Genomic DNA, 25,863 nt, shown 5'->3' on the forward strand with positions numbered 1-25,863 from the left:
CCCACTCATCTCCTTGTCTGATCACCCCACAATTTATTTTGACCTAACAAGTGTTAGAAACACGGGGGCGTGGCTAAGCGCCCAAGACGGATGGACGCATCGGGGTGAGGCTCCGTTTTCACCAGGGACTCTTGGCGGCTCTAGCCTTCCCCTAACGACATGCTGCACCGCAAACGATAGCGGAACACTCCAGGCATCTCACCAGTACCTCGCTGCTCTCCGGCTCCTCGTCCCCGCCCGGCAGCTTCGATTCTGTTTCGGTCGCGGCTCTACCACCGCCGCGACCGCCATCTTGATGCCTCTGCCGGCGCCTGCCTGAAGAGCGCGCTCATTGCGCAGTTTGCTTGTAGCAGCGGGCGTACTTCATCAAAACAGCCCAAAATTGCAGGAAATGACGGCGCTTCGCTAATACATTGAAAGGTGACTTTATTTTTCTTATGGAACTATTTTTTTCGTTTTTATTCGATTTACAGCTCTCTCCTCAGCTTTGGCGGCCATTTTGCGCTGTCTACTAACTTTATTGATCTGCCATCTCTGATATTCACTTGGTATTGCTCAGACTGCGGACATTTCTTTTTCATTTTTTCTTGGCATGTCCTGGATTTTACTCCACTTCCTCCTATAACTGACTTTGTTGATCTTTCCTCACTCCTGTGGTGTATATCTGCTCTATTCGCTCCGGGGGATCCCTCCTCATTGTCGTCTCCATGGCGGAAGGTCCTGGCAAAACCCCCAAACGCAACTTTGTTAAAAATTCAAGGCTATTTACTGCGTTGGCTCAATTAGAAGCCTCTGCGGGCCCCTCCAGTTGCGAATCTTCTCTCAATTTGGACGCCCCCCTCCCGCCAGGAGCGAAAACTACTCCTAAGAGGTTGAAACACAATCCTCCGTCTCCCCCAAAGTCACCATCTGCTGTCTCCATGGAGCTTCTCCTTGAGGAAATACGAGCATTACGCCCATTTATGGAGGAGACCAATTCAAAGCTTCAAATTCTGACTGATAACTGGTCGTTAATGGACACCAGAGTCTCTGCTGTGGAAAAGACTGTGTCAACTCTCCAGGAAGCCGCTACCAAGTCGGTGCATATGGATGTGAGGCTCACAACCCTCCAGAAGCAGGTGGAGGACCTTGAAAACAGAAATAGACGCAATAATCTCCGTCTTTACGGCCTGAAGGAAGGTTGCGAGGGGAGTGACGCCATCGCCTTCTTCAAGTCCTTCTTGCCCAAGCTCCTCCATCTTCCTGAAGGCACCTCTCTTAACATACAGCGGGCACACAGGCTTGGTAGGGCTCCTCCCAGTATTTCTCCTGAGACAAAGCCAAGAGGCGTCATAATGTACTTTCTTGAGTATACAGATCTGCTGAAGGTTCTTTTCGCAGCTAAAGCAATACCTCATTTGAAATGGTCGGATTCCACCTTGTTTATTGCCCAGGATTACGCCAAAGCTACTGCCTCTCGCCGCAAAGCATTTCTTGACATGAGAGCGGAACTGCGATCCATTGGAGCCAAATATGGACTTTTTCACCCTTGTTTATTCAAAGTCACTTATAACAACAAGACTATGACTTTTGAAGATCCTCTCCGACTTCGCAGTTTCCTCAATTCCTGTGGTCCGGCCGATATGGACTTCTCTGGCCCTTCTTCATTTCCACCGTGACTTTGTTGCTAGTATATCCTGATTTTCCTGGAATTTATGATATTCTGTTGCTCTTATAACGTCATGTTCTTTTTTCCACAGGTTCCTCAGTTACTGTGGGTCCTTATTGGTCCCAGCTCGTTCTGGTTTATTTTTATTCTCCAATTGTTCAGTCCCACGCTTTTTCCTGTTATTTAATCGTTTGCTTGTTCTAATCTCACTGTTTTTCTTTTTCTCACAGATCGTCTCATTGTGTCCCGCCATGTTCCTCCGGTGGGACGTCCCGTGACCCCGTCTGCTTGTCCTCCGTTGGTTGGCCTTTCCTCCCTCCTCACGTCTCCATTGCTTCCCTTCTGTTTCCTGTCCTTTGAAAACCCACCCCCCATCATTTCTTGTAAGTACTGCCCCATGTTTTCTTTCTCCATTGTTGACATGACCCCTGCATCTCCGCTAGTTCTTGTCTTCATCGTTTCCTTGTTCTTCCTAGTTCTTCAAAGCTCTATTTTCTTTCGACCGCTCTTGCTTTGTTTTTCTCTTCTTTTTTCATCCTACCTTCTCATTCTCCTTCAGACATCATTTCTATTACTTTCTTGCTCCTTTTTTGGTCATTTCCACATGTCTTCTTTAACTTCTATTCTATCTCCTCCTTTCCTTACTATTTTCTCTCTTCAACTATTTCCTATTACTTTCCCAACAAGATTCTCTTCTCTTCTCATCGAATTTTTCTATCTCATGCTCTCTCCTTTTAGCACTTCTCTGCCTGTTTTCTTCCGTACACTTTCCTACCTCCATTCCTTTTTTCATTTTTTCCCTCTCGAATTTTTTGAGGCTTCCCTTCACTTTTGCTCTGCACTATCCCCTTTCATATCTTCTTAATGTCAGTTCGTATTGTTTCTTGGAACGTTAAAGGTTTACATTCGCCCATTAAGAGGCAAAAGATACTTTCTCATTTAGCTAAATTCAAAGTTGACATTGCCTTTTTACAGGAAACCCACTTAACTGATAGTGAGGCTGCTAAACTCCAAAGAGGTTGGGTGGGTACGGTTTTTTCCGCCCCTGGTGATGGCAAAAGAAATGGTGTTGTTTTGTTAATTCGCAAATCTTTTACTCATTCAGTGCTACATTCTGACTCTGACCCTGAGGGCACGTGGTTATTTGTCAAACTTTCTTCTAAAGGTGTCCCTTTCTCTTTGCTTAATGTATATGCCCCTACAGGTGGGGATCCTATTTTTTGGAAAGCGTTTGCCTCTCGTATCACTGATTACATAGATGATAATTTCATTTTAGCAGGTGATTGTAACCTACCACTAGACCCCTTTTTGGATAGGCGCTCCAACTCTTCATTTGTTCCTAATACATCCCATAAACTTTTTGCACACGCCATCTCCCAGCACAAATTAATTGATGCATGGCGACTTTATCATCCAACCGACAAAGAATTTACATTCTACTCCCCGGTCCATCACTCCCAATCCCGTATTGATTATATATTTCTTTCCCACCATATTTCCCAATCCCTTACCCAAGCGGAGATTGGTCCCATTGTTTTCTCTGATCACGCTCCTGTCCTGGTCAACATTGTTTTTTTGCCCAAATCCAGTGGTCCTAAAAGATGGCGCTTCAACAATACCCTCCTCACTGATCCCAAATTTACCGCCTCCTTTATTGAATTCACCAATGAATTTTTTGTTATTAATGAGACCCCATCCATGCCTGCTCACACCGTATGGGACGCTTTCAAAGCAACTGCCAGAGATTTTATCCTCAGACATGTTGCGGCAAAACGTAAACTTGCTCGTCAACGCACTAATGATCTTCTGTCTCAGATTAAACTCCTAGAGCACTCCTACTATACCTCTCATACTCAGGAGTCTCTAACAGCTCTCATCACTGCAAAAATGAATTATAATAAACAATCCACTGATGATGCTTCCCTGTACCTCCTGAAATCCAGTTCGAAATTTTATGGTGGGAAAAATAAGGCGGGGAAAATTCTCGCCAATTATTTAAAAGTCAAACAAAATAAGTTGAATGTTGAGTCTGTTTTTGATGTCAATTCAATACTGCAACATAAAGATGCTGACATCCTGGAGGTATTTTCTCACTTCTACTCTGCACTTTATTCTTCTGGCACTCAACCCTCTGATCACTCTATTTCCACTTTCTTATCCAGCATACATCCTCCTTCCACCTTTCCTGTTGATTTGACCTCCCTTGAGACTCCCCTTACCATTCCCGAACTCCGCACTGCACTTCATTCACTTAAAAAGGATAAGGCTCCCGGTCCAGATGGCTTCACCGTCGAATTTTACCAACACTTTGCAAACCTTCTCCTGCCCAAACTATTCCGCCTTCTTGATTCCTTCAAGACCAGCGATGCCTCCTTAGGCACTTTTTCGGATGCTTACATCTGCATCATACCGAAAGAGGGCAAGGATCATCAACATTGCAAGAACTACAGACCAATCTCCCTTGTCAACATTGACTATAAAATATATGCTAAATCTTTGGCCATTAGACTTGATCCTTTTCTCCCAGATCTCCTTGGTCCTGAACAATCGGGTTTTGTTAAGGGTCGTTTTATCTCCGACAACACCAGGCTCCTTTTTAATGTCTTATCTAAATCTCCACGATTCAATGGTTCCTTAGCTGCTATTGCCTTGGACGCCGAGAAGGCATTTGATAGGGTAGAATGGTCATTTCTTTTTTCCGTGTTAAAATGGTTTGGATTTGGCCCTAACTTCATTTTCCTTATATCCCTCCTTTATGCAAACCCTAGAGCAGCGGTGTGTGCCAATGGTCTCATTTCTTCATTTTTCCGTCTCGGTAGAGGCGTCCGAGAAGGCTGTCCTCTCTCCCCATTTCTTTTTAATCTTGCCCTGGAACCTTTCTTATCCAGAATACGTCAAAACCCGAACATTCATGGCTTCCCTCTTGCTCAATCGCAAGTTAAACTAGCTGCCTATGCAGATGACATTTTACTTTTCCTTTCAAATCCGTCTGTCTCCATCCCCGCTTTCCTCGCTGAAGTCCACACCTATTCCCATCTCTCTGGTTATAAGCTCAATAGTGATAAGTGCGAAATCTTGCCTCTCACCAAATTCACCTTTAAACCCGATTTTGCTGCGTCCACTTTTACTTGGAGTCCAGCTCATATCAAATATCTCGGTTTGCACATTACTCCTTCTGTCCCAGATACTATTTCGTTATGCCTTACTAAATGCTCTAAAAAATTGTCTGACCTTACTTCTAGATGGCACCCCCTATACCTTTCTTGGTGGGGTCGTCTCGACACTATTAAGATGATGCTGTCCCCAATTGTCCTCTACACCATTTCTAATTTACCGATTTCCATTCCTGCCAAATTTTTCACTAAAATAAATTCTATACTCTCTGTATTTTTATGGTCTGGTAAGAAACCGCGTATGTCCTTATCGCGTCTCCGCCTCCCCAAATCGGAGGGCGGGGTTAACTTCCCAAATTTTCCTGCTTACCATAAAGCTTTCCTCCTGAAACAGGCAGCCGTTTGGCTTACAGATCCTGCTGACCCCCTTCCTCTATGGGCTGAACTTGAACGTCTTTCTCTTTCTCCTTTTACCTTTGCCGAGTACTTATCCTTCTCGCGCAAGCCCCAATTCCTGTCCAGTCCAATTCATAAATATACCGCGAAACTACTTTTAGCCATTACTCCGGCTCTTCCCTCTTCTATTACAGAACTTCTCGCCACCACGATTTGGTATAATAATAGCATTCTTATCAAATTGAAACCCTTTTACTGGAAAACTTGGCGGCAGCGTGGTTTAATCTGGGTCTCCCAACTTTTCACTGGATCTGTCTTCACCCCTTTTCCAATTCTTCGTCAACTCTTCTCTCTCCCTGCCTCCTTTGTTCATAAATACACCCTACTCAAAAATGCAGTCATGTCTGCCTATGACTCTCTCTCTAACTCTAATTCGACTGCGCCCTCTATCACTCCCGTCTCTTCTCTGCACACTCAACTACGCTCTAACCCATCAGCATCCTCCATATACCATTCCTTTTACGATCCTCCATCACCTAGGCCTAAATCCAAAGTTGAGGAGCAATGGGAATCCGATCTCGATGTCTCGTGGCCCACATCCCTGTGGGACAAAATATGGACTAAACTTCGCAAATCTTCCAGGGCAGCCTCCCTCACGCAAACCCTTTTTTTCCTCTACAACCGCCTGCTTTACACGCCATCTCTCCTCCACAAACGTTTTCCCCTGACCTTAGACCTTTGCTGGTCTTGCTCTAACCCCAATGCCACACTTTTTCATATGCTTTTCACATGTCCTCCCACGCTTGCTTTCTGGACTAAAGTCTGGAATCAAATCAATTCTATTTTCCATACCTCCATCCCCTTTTCTATCACTGACATTTTCCTTGGTTCACTTTCCTCTTCTTGGATTGATGTTGATGCCAATGTTCATATTGTTGATTTATTATTGGCTGTTGCGTTCCAGCAAATTACTGTTAACTGGAAAGACTCCAAGGGCATTACTTTTAAAGCTTGGTGGTTTAATGTATGTTACAATCACAGACTAGATACCGCATTTGTTTATCCCACTTCCCTGGCTCCGAAAAGGCTTGCATTATGGCTCCCCGTTACCCTTTACCTAGATGCATGTGCCAAACGCTCCTTTCAACTATCCCCAGTTCAACAAGAAGTTTCGAAACCCCCTTGAATAACCTTTTGTTCCTTCTTATTTATTAATGATTACTTATCTGCATATTTGTGCATTGCCTCTAATGTTATGTAGCTTCAATGATTGTACTTTTTAAAGTTTTAGCCTCATTGTTATCTCCCTTTCTTTTCTCTCTTCCCTATCATCCCTTTCTTTTTTGTCCCTCCCCTCATTTTATTTCATCATACTTTTTATAATGTTCTCAGTTAATATCCATGCTATTCCTGATGCTGTCTCTTTGTATATTATGTTACCATTATTTAGCTATCTTAATAAATTTTTCTTTGAACTTAAAAAGTGTTAGAAACACCACAAAAACAATCCTCAAAAGTCCCTATTCTAAAGCACTCGCAGAATCAATTTGTATGGGGATAGTCTGATGCGTTATTCAATCTCTTATGGAAAGAGCAACATCAGGATCCTGACAAACTTAAATAAATGGCTGCAATAGGAAAACATGATTCCCTCCTATCATGAAAGAAAATGTTTAGCTGTTTAGATAAGCCCTCAAAGAGTTAGTACACCCCAGATCGAAAACAAACAAAAAAAAACACAAGAAAAGTTGAAGATACAACAAGTAGAATGAAAACAGCACTTCCATTTCCAATTAAAACAGTCAAACAATCCTTCTTTCAAGGGAAGCTACTTTTGATAGTAATGTAACCACTAACGCTGTCTCTTCTTCTAGAACTCTTTTTAACATTTTCATGGAATTACGTGGATTCAAATTGTGCCTCTGCATCAGGGCACGAGTCGGGGTACCACGCGGGTGGACGGCATCCCCCCACTTATTTTCGAGGGTTTTCCAGGGTGGACGCCGTCCACCCTGCTCAATTAAAACGCCGTCCACCATTTTGAAATCGGAAGTTTCTCGGACTGCCGCAGGACACCACGCCGGTCACCACGCCCCTTCACCTACCAGGTTCGCCGTTGCCAGGGTACCCAATAGACGCCTAGATCTTCAACCAATGGATGGACGCCGTCCCCTCTGCGCAAAAGCGCTACACCAACTATTAAACACATACCTATTTTAACAGGTTTTTTTCCTTTTCGTGACGTCACTTCCGGTCGTGCCGTCACTTCACGTATTTGAGCGTCCCCCCACTTCTAGGTTTTTGCCTTTCGTGACGTCACTTCCAGTCGTGACGTCACTTCCTGTCTGTGAGCGTCCCTCCACTTCTTTATTTAGGACTTGTGCCCTGCTCTGCATCCTCTCAATCTTTATCTAACAGGCTAACTTTGTATTTCACTGAAAAAATACATTTAGTTTACACAGTACACCAAATTCTGAAGACGGGAGCAGTCCACTTCACCTTACTGAAGAGAACGTCACCCCCTTAATATACCCTGAAACTCCTCCCATTAATTTCTGACTTGGAATTTCAATCCCTGCTTAGTCCACTAACATCTTGGTTTCTGGATGATTATGTGTATACAGTTTTGCTTTAGAAATAATATTTTCAACTAATACACCAGGTTTGGCATTAGTTATTAATGCATAGTTTACATCAAACATTGCACCAAAATTCTTGACTGAAAAGCTAATGAAAATCCTATTCGATAAAAACAATGTAAACATCCACATCGAATCCAACTATAGAGCACCAGCTCAGCATTCTACAGGGGCTAATATTAAAGAAAAATTAGTGACTGCTCGTCCTACAAACAATCTTGAAAAGTTAAATTTGTTGGATCCTAGTAGGATGGGTTTTAGGCCTCGAGCAAGCATGGAAACTGCATTAGTTATAGTCCTAGATGAACTTAGAATGGCCCCTGATGGTAAACACTCAATTTGTCTGTCTGCTTCATGTGATGCAGCCTCCATACCCATCCACTAAGTAGAGGCTGTTATGATTCTGGCAATGGCCCTTTAGCAGTTTGCTTCCTTCCTTTAATGGACAAGTCAATCTTTGTTGTAACTCAATTAAATTCACACAGGAACACCTTCTAGGGTTACACGAGGTTCCTCCCTATTTCCTATAATTTTTATTATTTATATTCACTTTCCGACCCATGTTATCTGTGCTACTGGAGTAGAAGCAGTCTAAAACATGGATAATACCAAGCTTACAATGGGTTTTGATATACCGGTTTTCAGATTCATGGCATCAAGCATGCCCGTCTTTCAAGGTAAACATCACTTACAACGAAACTTTTACAATGCACTACCATTACAACGCGATCATTACAACGCAAACTATTACAACGCATCTAGGATAGGGAATAAGTTTAATTTACTATCCAACACCTTCCCAAGTGTCCACAGGGACTGGAGTTGGAATAGTAAATTAAACTATTCACTATCCAGCACCCAAAAGCGCTATGCGTTGTAATGGTATGCGATGTAAAAAACGAGTTGTAAAGGCAGGCGTTGTAATAGCCTGCGTTGTAACGTCATACATCCGTCTTTCAAGAACCCAAATGTGGATACATAAGAATTTTCTTAATGCTACTAAGACTGATGTCCTGTTGCAGGTACATGATAATCACTGGAGTTTCTATTTTAGGTCCTACTGCTAGTACATGAGACTCACTGGGCCTCCTCTTTTTGGCATACATATTTTGGAGATGCACCATTCCCTTTCTCAAAAGTGAAAGCATAGGTTTTCTGCTGGATAAAAGATCTTGATCTTAAGGGTAGACAAACTAAATAGTTGCTTCTTTCTATTATGAGGTGAAACTTACTAGGAAAATCCTACATTATTATCTTCTAATCTGAAAGCATTAATTGTCAACGCAGAAATTGTTTCTATTAGGATATACCACCACCTGTTACCTTGGTGTTACAGCATATTCTATATCAAAACTCTGAGAGGTCTTAAACATGGCAGTTTTCTTGGTTGACAGTTTTTGTAAATTCGACAAACTATAAGAAGCTCACAAAGTCCTCCATTGGTTCCATGTAGCTTGGCGAATTTTGAGATTAAGACCCTTAGATACACACACAACGTTTTTAGTATTTTGGCCATAACATGCTTAGGTAGAGGTGTGTTTCCAAATGAATTCTGTGATCGCACTCTAAATGTCAACTGCTATTACATAGATTTAAGCTTGTGAGATTCAGTAGATGGACCGTTTTTAATTCTGGTTTGTCAGCTATGAAACAAGCAACCTTTTAAGACTTAGATCCATCATGAACCACTTAGCTGTTCGGAAAATGCTAAAAATGCATTTATATTGTTAATTCTTTATTTTTCTTCCCTACGACTGACCTGAAGAGTTGATTACAGCTCCAGCGCCAAATAAAAATGAGAGGCAGTTTTGAAGTCTACTTCTAGTTGGAAGGGCTTTCTTTGGTCATCTAAGGTTAGCAAGTGTCAAACTTTCTTATTCTTGTGCATGTCATTATTCCTGAAACTGAGACTGGTGTCTATTTTGACAAATAGGTACTATGCACTGCCAACAAGATGATAATTGAAGACAAACAGATTCATCCCTGAATGCCACTTTTGGAATTATTGTTGTGTGCCAAAACAGGTGATGAATATAAGTAACATTATAAGCGTTCTTCTTGAGAAAGGTCTTGGAAATAATCTAATGCAATGAGCTATAGGACATGTCCTTCTACCCTGTTCTGGGAGTGCAGTGTGAGTGGGTTTTGCAAGGTTGTGCAAGCTACAAATTTTTTTTTTGTAACAATGCTGTTATCCCGTATGTAATCCAAAAATAAATGACTCCAGTAGTGCCAGTGTAAATATATGCTTAATTGCAAGTGGTAACAAGGAATCCACAGCACAAGTATAGTCTGAATGAAGTCCGATCAAAACTGCTCTCAAACTATAAACTAACATTCCATGTAGAACCTTCATTTGAGAATACCACTGAAAGGGGACAGGCCAACATATAATAACCTAACATACCATATGCAGGTATAGAGAGCACCTTTGGCCATTTTGATCACATCTGACGTTCTACTACATTGCATCAGTACCCATATTAATAGGAAGGCATTTCTATTGATCTCATGTAGCAGATTAGGCATTCTAATGATTTCACCAAAGGACCTTCCAGTGTCATTGGCTATTAATTTGAGAACTCCTCCAGGCTGATGGTAAGCATCTGAATGGTTGTATTTCTTAATGCATTATGTCTGTCAGTTTCAAATGAATTGGACACAAAGCATAAACTTTCTTCAAGGTATAACTATAGATTGTGGTAGCCGTCAATGTAAGAAGCACAGAAAGTCTTACAGGTGAAGGGGATCAGTATTTACTGTTCTCTTGGTGGAACAGGTACTTGGGTATTTTACTGTTTTGCATCTTCCAATGTAAGTTCCACCTAAAATGCTTAAAGACTTAGGAAGAGGTTTAGTGAAAGCAAACCGTTGAGTTGTTAAAAGGTTTATTTATTGAAAATAGAACTGCACTGACCTTTTAAAAGAAGGATGTCACCTCATTCAAAAGTGGTCCGCATGTCACATCTAGGTGAAGAGAAAAATAAAAGGACTGCCTCTAAAACAGCACTTTGGCGCCCTACTAGAGGCAGCCTCGCTGAGGGCATACACCTGTTAACATTTATGTTCTGCTTGGTCTGAGCACTACCACATTTTGGGTTTGTTCCACAAAGGCATATAATCATCTACTTAACACAGATACTTGGACAGGGAGAGGCTATATTTGAAAATGTTACATTTTTCAGCATAGAGGAGACCTCAAACTGACCGAGCATACAAAGAGAGTAGTATGCAGGCAGGATAAAGAAGGATAAGCACGTATCCCAATAATTCGTGGTGCTTTCCTGTCTGACAGTGAAGGGATGTTAGAAATTAGGAAGGGTAATTCTGTAGATGTCGAAAAGAAATAGATACTGGAAGAACTTTGTGGGTGGTTGTGTAAAATGTTGTGAAACTTTTGTTTGGTTTAGCACCAATGAAGGCTTAAGCTTAAATTGTATTTTACTAATCTGCTATTACCTGTTGTAAAAACCCATATATCCTGTCATGCTCAATCCTTTTCTTTCAACCCATTCACATTATATTACTTTTTAGGTCCTGCAGTCTATGCCATTGGCTCTAGTGCCAAATCTAATACCAGCAATGATTTCCTGCCCTACAACTACACCCATGAAAGAATACATTTAAACTGAATTTCACAAGTTATCCATTACACATCCAGGACCTCGTTTATGAGGCCCCTTGCTGCACTTTTGCACCACAGGAGCATCACTTTTTAGGTCTCGGCTAGTAACGCGCGAAGCGCGTTCTCGCCTGAGAACTATAGTCGGCGTCTCAGGCAAAAAACGCGACGAAGGGGAGACAAGAGCTGGCCATGTGCCCAGCATTCCCTATGGCGGCGTCGGATTCCGACGCGCGCCTTGGGATTGGGTCGCGCGCGTGAGCTTGTAACGTAGACAGCTCACGTGACGTTGCGCGGGCCAATCCGAAGGTGTGCGTCAGAATCCGACGCCGCCATGTCTTAATGGTGCGCGTGACCAGTTTCGTTTTTCCTCGTTACTCGTGCGTGTGGCTGGCAGAGAGGAGCCGAGCGTCGGCGCCCGCGGCGGAGGCATTGCTAAGCGCAGGGGGGAGACAGTGTGCCTGTTGGACCTGCGATGGGCAAGCCCAGCACAAAGGGGGTAGCTTGGCTCAAGTGTCAAGGCAGTGAAGGCTGTAGGGCTAAGCAGGCTCTGACCCAATAATAACCCCCTGCACAGTCACACCAAAAAGAAGGACACCACACCACTGCTGTAGAAAAATACGATTCCTTTATATAAAAGTTCTCTGCTGTAAATAGGGATCAATTGGGGAAGCACATTCACATTTCATTTGTTACAGCACTCTGGGATTCAGGTTGAGAATAAATACAGTAAATAGGACTTCAGGAACACTGGTGTTGCATAAATATTAGGAATAGCTCTATCAATAAATAAAATGAATATCAGGTTTATATATCACCAATACATGGAATAATAAAGCCTGGTTCATTTAAATGCATAACCACATTTTCATTCTGGTATCGCTGCCACCAATTAAATAAATCAGGAAGTTTACATTTGCAAGATAAACCCACTTTGAAAAGGATAACAGTACTTGTGGAATCATGGGGAATGCATGCGGGCTTCTCTGGATTCACAGTGCACTGGGGACTCTTTTATGTTCACGCGGAGCCCATGCGCGTGTACCTAAAGACAAGGAAACACGGTAAATATGACATTTGGCCCTCCGCTGCCACTGGGGAAGGATGTCCGCTTGCCGGTGTGGTTTACTTGAGCCTACGGCAATATCGCAGGCACCAGGGTAGCACAGTTCCAAGTCAGTAGACGAACGAACGGCTGCCAGCGGGGTCACTCAGTCTCAGCGCTCGCTCAAATCAACGCCGGTGCACAGTTCCTTGATAACGCGGCACCCCTCCAGGGGAAACGACCCACCTCACTACGGCTGCAATCGAATAGCGATTCAGTCGGGGCACAGCACTTCCTACGCCAGCATCAGGGTTCTCAGGGGCTTCACGGACCTCCCTCCGACTTCCTCATACGGGGGCTGGTCCCGCCCACAGCAACAGTTTCCCGGGTCTCTGGGAAAGGGCAGGGACGCTAATCCCGCCCAATGAAGGCCGGCCTCTCCCCGCCCCGGCGCACCACCTCACCTTCGATCACTGCACAACCAGGAAGCGCGCAACGCCGGTGGTGCTCGGAGACATCCGAGTCCCCCGCGATAGGCGCTATTCACGAAGGGGGCACTGTGGAAGGTCGCGACTCGACTTTTCTTCACGATTTCGCCACCGGGGGGGCGGGGGGGCAGGGAGGCACATAAACTTGACCACAGTCTTTTGGGGCAATGAGGCACTAGCTGGGCAGGCGCTGAAGGCGCAAGGTTACTGGAACACGCCTGACTGGAACGCCAGTCAGGAATCAGGCTATTAACCCTTGCCACTCTACTGCCTGTGCTCTCAGCCACCTCAGGGGTCAGCAGGGCAGGTGTCACTCTGTTGCCAAGTCTGGAATCTAAATTACATCTAAAATGGCCACCAGGGACTGGGCTTTATATAGCCAGTGCCCTGAGGTACTGGCACGAGCCAGAAGGTTCTAGAACCTTCCCTGGCTGTGTCAATGGCATGGCACTTTTGAGGTGTCTTTTGGTCACTCAGAGCCACCGTACTGGGGCTCTGGAGCAGCCATTTTGTGTACCTGAGGAAAGTTATGAAATTCCTGTCAGGAAAGTGCGCCAACCATAAAGGGCGCCAAAACCTCAAAAGGTCAGGGTTCAAGGAGGCTCCAATGGGAGTCACTCACATGAGGGAAATATGTGTCCACCATTTTAAGGTTAAACACACACAGGTTGCCAACCTCAGTTTTCATGTCCACAGGTTTCGCCAGGCGCCTTGTACATAGGTGCCAGAAACCTTGTGAGCAACTGGGTGTCAAGGAACACCTAACCCCATGAAACAACACACAAAAAGGTCCTTGTAGACAAATAAAAAGCGGCAAATTTTGGGAGGTTCAGGGTAACAAAAGAAATCATATTGGTGAGAAGACTCTCAGAAGCAGACGGGTCCAACACGCGTCCCCCCAGCCGAACGTGGGGAGAACTACCCAACCCCTTGGGAGTCCTCAACACTAAGGCGGAAATACCTGGAGAGACCGTCTGCATTGGCGTGGTCAACTCCGGGCCGATGTTCCACCCGAAAGTCCATTCCCTGTAGGGAGATAGACCACCTCAACAGTTTGGGGTTTTCCCCCTTCATCTGCATGAGCCAGCGAAGGGGTCGGTGGTCTGTCTGAACAAGGAAGTGTGAACCAAACAAGTATGGTCGCAGCTTCTTCAGTGCCCAGACCACCGCAAAGGCTTCCCGCTCAATGGTACTCCACCTCTGTTCCCGGGGAAGCAGTCTCCGTGACAAAAAGACCACGGGTTGATCCAGACCCTCTTCATTGAGTTGCGATAACACCACCCCAATGCCAATATCGGATGCATCTGTCTGGACAATGAACTCTTTCGAAAAATCTGGAGCCTTCAGGACTGGAGCTTTACACAATGCTTGTTTCAGAGTGTCGAAGGCTCGCTGGCAAGCCTCCGTCCAGATGACTCTCCTGGGTTGCTTATTGGCCGTGAGTTCTGTAAGGGGTGCCACGATAGTGCCATACCCCTTCACGAACAGTCTGTAGTAACCTGTGAGGCCCAGGAAGGCTCGGACCTCAGTCTGGGTCTTGGGGGGTTTCCAGGCCATGATTGCCTCAATCTTCGCCTGAAGGGGCTGCACCGTTCCTCGGCCCACCAAGTGACCTGAGTACACTACCGACCCCTGTCCAATCTGACATTTGCTGGCCTTGATCGTCAAGCAAGCCCGTTCCAGGGCCTGGAGAACGGCTTGCTAGTGCTGCAAGTGATCCTCCCAACTGCTACTGAAGACAGCTATGTCATCCAAGTAAGCAGCAGAGAATGACTCCATCCCGGTGAGGATCGTGTTCACCAGCCGCTGGAAAGTGGCAGGAGCGTTCTTGAGCCCGAAAGGCATAACGCAGAACTGGTAGTGTCCATCAGGTGTGGAGAAGGCTGACCTTTCCTTGGCTCCATCAGTCATGGGAATCTGCCAGTACCCTGCAGTGAGGTCAATGGTACTGAGATATTGGGCAGCTCCCAACCGGTCAATCAATTCATCCGCCCGAGGGATCGGATGAGCATCGGTTTTCGTTACCGAATTGAGTCCTCGGTAATCCACACAGAATCGTAATTCTGGTGTGGTGCCAGGTGGGGCGGCTTTGGGTACCAAAACCACCGGGCTGGACCAAGGGCTGTTCGAAGGTTCGATGACTCCTAGCTCCAGCATCTTGGCTACCTCGCTTCGGATGCTGGCCTTCACCTTGTCAGACAGCCGGTAAGACTTTGACTTCACAGGTGGGCTGTCTCCTGTGTCCACGTCGTGGGTACACAGATGGGTCTTACCCGGGACAAGGGAGAACAGCGGAGCGAATGTCCCCAGGACCTGGCGACATTCCTCCTGCTGCTCAGGAGTCAGGGATGGTGAGAGTTTTACTCCCTCCTCTGACCCATCCTTTTCTTGAGACGCAAGGAGGTCGGGGAGAGGCTCTGTGTCCTCTTCCTCCGATCCGTCAGTCACCATTACCAACATGACTTCGGGCCTCTCGAAGTGGGGCTTGAGGCGATTGGCATGTAACACCCGATGCGGATTCCGAGGGGTCCTTACGTCCACCAGATAGGTAGACTTGCCAATCTTCTCCAATACCTAATAGGGGCCTGTCCAACGGTCCTGGAGAGCACTCAGCTCCCCCGGCTCCATCACCCACACCTTCTGTCCAGGCTCCAACTCCACTGGGTGAGCATTGTGGTCATACCACGCTTTCATAACTGCTTGACTGGCTTCCAAGTTTTCAGAAGCTTGCTTCCACAACTTAGCCATTTGGCTTCGGAAGGCCAGCATGTAGCTCACCACATCCTGGGGAACTTTCCGGGGAGACTTTTCCCAGGAGTCCCTCACCAGGCTGAGAGGTCAACGTACAGGGTGCCCGTACAAAAGCTTGAAGGGGCTGAAGCCCACTCCCTTCTGTGGCACTTCCCTGTAGGAAAAGAGCAAACAGGGTAGGAGGACGTCCCATTTCCTCCGCAGGCTTTCGGGTAGACTTCTGTTCATACCCTTTAAGGTTTGGGTGAACCTCTCCACGAGGCCATTGGCCTGTGGGTGATAAGGAGTGGTGAACCGGTAGGTCACTCCACACTCCTTCCACATTGCCCGCATATATGCTGACATGAAGTTGGTCCCCCTGTCAGACACAACTTCTTTGGGGAATCCCACTCGGGTAAAGATCCCCATCAGGGCCTTCGCCACTACCGGTGCAGTAATGGTTCTCAGAGGAACTGCCTCTGGATACCTTATGGCGTGATCCACCAGTACCAGGATAAACCTGTGACCGGATGATGTCGGTGGATCTAGGGGCCCGGCAATGTCGATGCCCACCCTTTCAAAGGGGGTGCCAACGACGGGAAGTGGTTCCAGGGGAGCCTTCAGCTTCATCCCTGTTTTCCCACTGGCTTGACATGACACGCACGACCGACAGTATGTGTTGGACGCCACCCTCATTCGAGGCCAATAAAAGTGGGGGACAAGCCGGGCAAAGGTCTTGTCCTGACCCAAGTGTCCTGCCAAGGGAATCTCATGAGCCAACTCTAATAGGAAGGCTCGGTAACACTGTGGGACTACCAGGGCCCGTGACAGTCCGTGCACTAGCGCCCTGGGTTCACTGTAGAGGAGACCTTCCTCCCAGTAAACACGATGGTTCCCAGACTCGTTACCTGCTGCCTGGGCTTCAGCCTGTTGCCTCAGACCCTCGAGGGTGGGACATTCCCTCTGTCCCTTGCTTAGTTCCTCCCTGGACGGTCCTCCCTCCACTCGCCACTCAGCGGGGATAGGTAGGTCCTCCATCAGAACCATGTCCTCCTCCGTGGACTCCGGGTCCACCTCCACAGGTGGCCTATCCGTCTCACGGTGCACGGACATCGAGGCAGGCTCCTCCTGTCCTCAAGATGCTCCCTCATCAGCAGCTGAGTGGGCCATTGTTCCAGGCTCCAACCCATGCGACTTCTCCTCCCGAGCAGTCGCAGACCTGGTACTCACACAGGCCCAATCAGGTGTACCCAGCATCTCAGAATGAGTCCAGTATTCCACCTCCTTCCAAGCATTGTGCTCCATATCATTGCCCAGTAGACAGTCGACTGGCACAGCAGGGCTTACGGCAACTCGAAGTAAACCTGCAACCCCTCCCCACTCAAAGGGAACCTCGGCCACGGGATAGTGGCACATTCTGCCGTCAGCCATCGCGGCTGGGTGAAGTACGCCTGGAATCACCTGCTCTGAAGACACCAGATGACTCCTTACCATAGTCATACTGGCTCCTGTATCTCTCAGAGCTTCCCCTCTATGGCCGTTGATGGTGACTCACTGCCCATACTTGGTAGTATTTGTAGGGCACCTGGATCTTTGGAACCATCTCCCGATCACCCAGGGACACTAAGGTGACACCCGCCCACTCCCCCCCTTAAATAAGGGCATCTCCTCCCCGAGCACTACACTAGCGACTCCTGGGGCTTTTCCTCCAGTGGGAGGGGGTGGTCTCTTTGGGCATTTCACTTCTCCTTTATAATGTCCAACACCACCGCACTCAAAGCAATGGACAACCCTTGGCTGCTGACGCTGGCCAGGATTAGGGTTCTTTAGCGGGTTAGCCTTAGAGTTGGGAAAGGAACTTTTCCCCTTAAAATTATTTTGGGGGCCTTTGGAGAACTCCTTTTTCTTGTTCTCTCCCCCCTCTTTCTTCTGGGGAGCACCCTGTCCGGACTTCTGAGAATCTCCTCCCGTCCCCCTCGTGGACACTCGGGTACTTGTCCAAATGTCCGCCTCCTCAGCAAGCTTACGGGGGCAAGTAAGTTTGCTGTCTACCAGGTGTTGCCTCAGCTCGGGAAGACATTTCTCGAGTAGATGTTCCTTGAGTATTAGGTCGTACAACCCTTGATAGTCTTCCACCTCACTACCTTGGACCCACCCATCTAGGGCTTTCTTGGCATAATCCAGGAAGTCAACCCAATTCTGTGAGCTCAGTTTGTGGCTGCCCCTAAACCTCTGCCGGTATTTCTCTGGGGTCAACCCAAACTTTCTGATGAGCGCCACCTTCATGGCGGGGTAATCTACCTGCTCCTCCCGGTCTAGGGCCAATAGGGCATCCCTACCTGTTGGAGGCATGTACCGGTATAATCCACCACCCCAATGCTTCTCATGGATCCCATGGGCTCTTAAGGAGACCTCATAGGCGGTCAGCCACTTGGCTATGTCGTCTCCAGCGGTATAACTGGCGACCACGTCCTTGGGTAAATGAGGCCTGGGCTCCCTGACAAATTCCTTTGACTCGACACCCCCCGGAGTGATATTACGGGCCTGGAGGTCGAGCTCTCGTAGCTTGAGCTCATGTTCCATCCTCCTCCCTTCTCTCTCTCTCCTATCTTCCATCTCCAGCTTGGCCAACTCCCATCTGAACTGTCTCTCCTCTCTCCTGTCGGCTAACTCGGTCTCTGACAACCCTCTTGAGGATACACTGCTGCCCTCCCGTGAGGCTACCTTGGGGCTGATTGACATCTCACCCACCCCCAGGGGACATTCCGCAGTTCCCTCAATGACAGTACCTCTGTCTGACTCCTCCTACTCTACCGTTCCCTCCGGGTGTGCTTCCACACAGGCTCGCAGACAAGTACGGAGCTCCTCTCTTTTGGCCCCTCGCCTAACGAACACTCCCCTTTCCTGACAGAAATCCTTGAGCTGTGCCACAGTATAGGTCTCCAGCTCTGACATTTCGAATTCCATCTTGTCAGTGAAAAGTGTGGACAACCACCACGAAGTAGGTTATAAGGATATGAGACTCTGAGGGTCACCTCCACCCACCTCCAGAAGAGAATTTGGAAAAAAACAAAATGTTAAATCAGAGGGCCGCTGGGAGAAAACTCCGGGTGTGTACCTGTGACGCACACTGAATTATTATGGGGTACAGAACAAGCACGGCACGCAATCCCACCCGCTGAGCACCAATTTTATGTTGGACCTGCGATGGGCAAGCCCAGCACAAAGGGGGTAGCTTGGCTCAAGTGTCAAGCCAGTGAAGGCTGTAGGGCTAAGCCGGCTCTGACCCAATAATAACCCCCTGCACAGTCACACCAAAAAAAAGGACACCACACCACTGCTGTAGAAAAATATGATTCCTTTATATAAAAGTTCTCTGCTGTAAATAGGGATCAATTGGGGAAGCACATTCACATTTGTTACAGCACTCTGGGATTCAGGTTGAGAATAAATACAGTAAATAGGACTTCAGGAACACTGGTGTTGCATAAATATTAGGAATAGCTTTATCAATAAATAAAATGAATATCAGGTTTATATATCACCAATACATGGAATAATAAAGCCTGGTTCATTTAAATGCATAACCACATTTTCATTCTGGTATCGCTGCCACCAATTAAATAAATCAGGAAGTTTACATTTGCAAGATAAACCCACTTTGAAAAGGATAACAATACTTGTGGAATCATGAGGAATGCATGCGGGCTTCTCTGGATTCACGGTGCACTGGGGACTCTTTTATGTTCACGCGGGGCCCATGCGCGTGTACCTAAAGACAAGGAAACACGGTAAATATGACATTTGGCCCTCCGCTGCCACCGGGGAAGGATGTCCGCTTGCCGGTGTGGTTTACTTGAGCCTACGGCAATATCGCAGGCACCAGGGTAGCACAGTTCGAAGTCAGTAGACGAACGAACGGCTGCCAGCGGGGTCACTCAGTCTCAGCGCTCGCTCAAATCAACGCCGGTGCACAGTTCCTTGATAACGCGGCACCCCTCCAGGGGAAACGACCCACCTCACTACGGCTGCAATCGAATAGCGATTCAGTTGGGGCACAGCACTTCCTACGCCAGCATCAGGGTTCTCAGGGGCTTCACGGACCTCCCTCCGACTTCCTCATACGGGGGCTGGTCCCGCCCACGGCAACAGTTTCCCGGGTCTCTGGGAAAGGGCAGGGACGCTAATCCCGCCCAATGAAGGCCGGCCTCTCCCCGTCCCGGCGCATCACCTCACCTTCGATCACTGCACAACCAGGAAGCGCGCAACGCCGGTGGGGCTCGGAGACGTCCGAGTCCCCCGCGATAGGCGCTATTCACAAAGGGGGCACTGTGGAAGGTCGCGACTCGACTTTTCTTCACGATTTCGCCACCGGGGGGGGGCGGGGAGGCACATAAACTTGGCCACAGTCTTTTGGGGCAATGAGGCACTAGCTGGGCAGGCGCTGTAGGTGCAAGGTTACTGGAACACGCCTGACTGGAACGCCAGTCAGGAATCAGGGTATTAACCCTTGCCACTCTACTGCCTGTGCTCTCAGCCACCTCAGGGGTCAGCAGGGCAGGTGTCACTCTGGTGTCAAGTCTGGAATCTGAATTACATCTAAAATGGCCGCCAGGGACTGGGCTTTATATAGCCAGTGCCCTGAGGTACTGGCACGAGCCAGAAGGTTCTAGAACCTTCCCTGGCTGTGTCAATGGCATGGCACTTTTGAGGTGTCTTTTGGTCACTCAGAGCCACCGTACTGGGGCTCTGGAGCAGCCATTTTGTGTTCCTGAGGAAAGTTATGAAATTCCTGTCAGGAAAGCGCGCCAACCAGAAAGGGCGCCAAAACCTCAAAAGGTCAGGGTTCAAGGAGGCTCCAATGGGAGTCACTCACATGAGGGAAATATGTGTCCACCATTTTAAGGTTAAACACACACAGGTTGCCAACCTCAGTTTTCATGTCCACAGGTTTCGCCAGGCGTCTTGTACATAGGTGCCAGAAACCTTGTGAGCAACTGGGTGTCAAGGAACACCTAACCCCATGAAACAACACACAAAAAGGTCCTGGTAGACAAATAAAAAGCGGCAAATTTTGGGAGGTTCAGGGGAATAAAAGAAATCATATTGGTGAGGGGACTCTCAGAAGTAGACGGGTCCAACAGTGCCCAACAGTGTTTTCTAGCTGGCTAATGTTTTGTAGCTTCTGTTGTCTCTTTATTGTGTAATAGCTTTTCGTGCCTATCTGTTTCCTCTGTGTCTGTCATTTTTTTTTTCTAGGTTCTTATGTGTCTACCCAGTTGCTTCATTTGTGGGGTCCATCCACACAACTATGCACCTTTCCATTCGGTGGTCTGGGGTGTTAGGTTGCACGTGTGTGGCAGTTCGGGCGGGTTCCGAACATTTAGCGGTTTTACACAAGGACCGGGGTGTCTCTGACTGCCTTCAAGCCGCCCCTTTCCCACCAAAGCTGTGTCCAGTCCCCGTGAGGCCACCGAGTACTCGTCGTGTCACTTGTTATAGGAGCGACGATTGTGAACCCGTCTTGGTTATAGGCGCTACACAGACACATGGAAAGACACGGGGTGTCCCATATGTAACACAGACCGAGAATAAACCATGTTCTTATCGCCAGCTATTCAGCATGAAAACTTCATGCCTAAATGCAAAATTCTCTTTGTGCTGGGAAGTTTGCTTCTTCGGCAGCATCGTTTCCGTTTATGTTTGTATCTCTTTCCATCTCTGTTTTCTTTGTATTCCTGGATTTCGATTTAGGGCGCTTACTGTGGGTCTGTCACACACATTCTGTCATTTTTTTTCTCCCTTCCCTCTTAACACTCTACTCTCTCCCTGTATATTGATCCACCCAGCTCCGAATAACCCACCTATCTTTAATTAGCTGTCATTTTATGCTCCCTCTCTGCTCACTGTCTCACTTCACCGCTGCCTCCTCCGTTTTCCTCTCTGCTCTCTGTGCTGCTCATTGGCTGCGCGTGATTTTTGCTTTTGTAGAGCGTAGATGGAAAGTGAAGCAAACATTTCTCAGAGGTCTTACACTGCACATCTCAAGAGTTCTCACACTGCACATCTCTGGAGCTCTCACACTCTGCACATTTCAAGAGCTCTCACACTGCACATATCAAGAGCTCTCACACTGCACATATCAAGAGCTCTCCCACGGCACATATTAACAGCTCTCACACCACAACCACACACACAGACAACCACACACACACACACCACCACACACACCACCACACACACACACACACAACCACACTGTCAGTGCACACTTTCACCAGGCACAGGCACCATAAGTCGTCAGTGCATGCTTTCACTAGGCACAAACACCACCAGCCGTCAGTGCACGCTTTTACTGGGCCCAAACACCACCAGCTGTCAGTGCACACTTTCATCAGACACACACCACCAGCCATCAGTGCACACTTTAACAAGGTACACACACCACCAACAGTCAGTACACGCTTCCAACAGGCACACACACCACCAGCCGGCAGTGCACACTTCCACCAGGCACACACACCACGAGCCATCAGTGCACAATTTCTACAGGCACACACACCACCAGCCATCAGTGCACACATCAATTGTTAACGCATCCACAAATAACTATTGTAGCAATCGCAGTATGGCACACTTTACTTTCAAACATATTCATCTAAAGTGCAGCATGCCACCACTGCTACAAAAATAAATACACATTTTTTTAGCCTACAATTTATAGACTTTTGGTGCAATTGGTGTTGCAATATTAAGTAATGGCAATAGCTTAAACTTAATTAACCCGAGACCTATTGCATTGTAAATGCTTGTTTTACTTTCGGTTGGCGTGATGTGTCAAAGCATATTTACACAGCCACGTAAAACCACTTTACGTGGCTTACGTGGACTTGTAAATATGTGCCCCTTTTACAAAGAGCACTTCATGAAAGGGGCATTGCATGGGTGTTGCTGTTGGTGTTCCCATGCAACACCCATGGAATCTGAAGCATTCCCTGATTGACAAGAAATCATAAATCTGGGAATGCATCTGAATCTAAAGTCACTCCAGGGGTGGCGTTAGGGAGGTGCAACGAGGAGAAATGTTTTAATTTCTCCCTATTTTTTAATTTTTCTATGAATGCTGCATTCTGCAGCACACATAGAAAGAGGAAATCACCTGAATTGATTGATTTTGTGCCAGAACGTGTCCCTTCCTGCGCATAATCAAACAGCCTCGCAAAGCAGGCACCCTTGCACCATGGTGCAAGGGTGCCTGCGTTGGCGCATGGCAGCCCATTGTGCGCCAGCGCAGGGGAAAAGGACAGGAATGCACTGTATCACATAGATATAGTGCATTCCTGCCCTTTTCTTTTGACGTAGGGCGGCGCCGCAAGATTCCTTGTGGCACTGCCCTGAACCAAAACCTCATAAATGAGTCCCCCAATGTCTCCAATGACAAAGGTACTTCTAGATTGCTTTATGAAAATGATTTTAACATTGAATGTGCTCTGTTTTAGTATTAAGAAAACTATCAAATTAAAAATGTATGCATGGACTAATGTGAAAGATAGCAAAACCTAATCCTAGCAAATGTGAGTCAATTAGGATGCCAACTTCATATCTTCAGTCCTTTGACAGCGCAAATTACTGCCATGACACAGTGCATAGTTCCCCTAGTGCTATTTTAAGAAACATTGAGCCTGCTGTATAAAATGTTGGTTTCAAATGGTGACCAGTATTTTTTTACTTGTGGAATTTCACTAAACACACTTTGTAGGAGTAGGTGGGTTAGCAAAATTCCCATTTGCAGTGGGTCACAATTCGACCTACAGCATGATTATTAATGAGGTAAGTGGCTAATTGCGACTCACTCCGACTGAATGTCATCACAGTGATGGCAGATTGGTGGGGACAGCAGGCCACCATATCTGTGATGATGTTTAAATAAAGTAAACTTTTTTTCTTAATGTAGCCCATTTTCCTTAAAGGAAACAATGCAGCATTTATAAAGAGAAGTTAACTTTTTTTTAAAGTTTGCTTGAGAGTTTACAGTGGTCCTTAAGTCCACCACTGACAACTTCCCAACAAACTTTTTATCATTCACATTTTGAATTGCTTACCACCCTAACTTGGAGTTGCTAAATTTTGTGACTGAATTTGGGTGACAAAACATTGATAAATTTACTATTGTATTTGGAAGAGATGCCTGCAACACGCCCCTTTTCAAGCAGTGATTCCTTGTGGAGCCGCCAACACATTTTAGGAGATTGTAATATTTTCTTTTGCTGTGAGAGGTGTAATCCTTGGTAAGGCTAATTTTCAATAATTTAATCAATCATAGCATTTGTAAAGCGCACTACATACTCGTGAGGGTCTCAAGGCACTAAGGGGGGGAACGCTGCTACTGTTTGAAGAGCCAGGTCTTGAGGTGTCTCCTGAAGGTTAGGAGGTCTTCGGTCTGCCATAGGCAGATGGGGAGGGTGTTCCACGTCTTGGCGGCAAGGTGGGAGAATGATCTGCTGCCGGCGGTCACTCTTCAGATGTGGGGGACGGTGGCGAGGGCGCGGTCTGCGGAGCGGAGATGGCGGGTGGGGTTGTAGAGGCTGAGTCGGCTGTTGAGGTATACTGGTCCGGTGTCGTGGAGTGCCTTGTGTGCGTGGGTGAGGAGCTTGAAGGTTATCCTCTTGTTGATGGGGAGCCAGTGCTGGTCTCTCAAGTGGGGTGTGATGTGGCTGCGGTGGGGGATGTTGAGGATCACGCATGCGGAGGCGTTCTGGATGTGTTGGAGCCATTTCAGGAGTCTGGCCGGAGCTCCTGCGTAGAGTGCGTTGCCGTATTCCAGTCTACTGCTTTCGAGGGTCTGGGTGACCGTCCTCCTAGTTTTGGTGGGGCTCCACTTGAAGATCATGCGAAGCATGCGGAGTGTTTTGAAGCAGGAGGAGGAGACGGCATTGACCTGCTTCGTCATGTAGAGGGTGGAGTCGAGGATGACCCCTAGGTTTCGTGCGTGGTCAGTAGGTGTAGAGGGTGCTCTTAGTGCCATCAGCCACCAGGAGTCGTCCCAGGCTGAGGGGGTGGAACTGAGGATGAGGACCTCTGTCTTTTCCGAGTTCAGCTTCAGTCGGCTGTTTCTCATCCAGTCGGCGACGGTCTTCATTTCTTCGTGGAGGTTGGTTTTGGCGGTCATTGGTGAGGGAGAGGAACAGCTGGGTTTTGTCGGCATAGTAGATGATGTTGAGGTTGTGCCGTCCGGCGACGTGGGCGAGCGGTGCCATGTAGATGTTGAACAGCTTTGGGCTGAGGGATGAGCCTTGGGGTACGCCGCAGATGATCTCGGTCACTTCGGAGCGGAAGGGGGGGAGGCGGACGCTCTGAGTTCTACCGGAGAGGAAGGGGGTGGTCCATCCAGGGCCTTCTCTTGGATTCCGGCGTCGTGGAGACGTGCTCTTAGTGTGCGGTGGCAGACTGTGTCGAAAGGTCCAGGAGGTTGAGGGCCGCGGTTTCTCCATTGTCAAGCAGGGTCCTGATGTCGTCGGTGGCGGCGATGAGGGCAGTTTCGGTGCTGTGGTTGCTGCGGAACCCGGACTGGGACGGGTCCAGGATGTTCTTCTCTTTGAGGAAGCTGGTCAGTTGTTTGTTGACGGTCTTTTTGATGACCATCCCTGGGAACGGGAGCAGGGGGATAAGTCGGAAGTTCTTGGGGTCCGCCTTGAGTTTCTTGAGTAAGGCGTTGATCTCTGCAGGCGTCCAGCTCTCTGGTAAGGTCGCTGTCTCGAAGGAGATGTTGATGGTTTTCCGGAGGTGGGGTGCGATGGTGCTGCTGGCTTTGTTGAAAAAGTGGTGTGGGCAGAGGTCTTCCGAGGATCCAAAGTGGACGGTGTTCATGATCTTGATGGTATCGTTGTCGTTGATGTTGGTCCAGGCGAGCAGGCGGTTGGTACGGGTGGTGGTCATGGGAGCGTGGGTATTGGCGTTTTCCCGGGGTGGTGACGGCATCGAAGCTGTCATAGATGTCTGCGATCTTGCAATAGAAGAAGGTGGCCAGCGAGTCGCACATGTCTTGTGATGGTGGGATGTCGTTGGTGCTGGAGCCGGGGTTGGAGAGTTCCTTCACGATGCTGAAGAGCTCTTTGCTGTTGTGTGTGTTGTTGTCTAGGCGGTCTCTGAAGGCGGTCCTTTTGGCAGATCTGATGAGGTGGT

Source organism: Lissotriton helveticus, chromosome 3_1 (genome assembly GCF_964261635.1).
Source record: "Lissotriton helveticus chromosome 3_1, aLisHel1.1, whole genome shotgun sequence".
NCBI classification, from domain to species: Eukaryota; Metazoa; Chordata; class Amphibia; order Caudata; family Salamandridae; genus Lissotriton; species Lissotriton helveticus.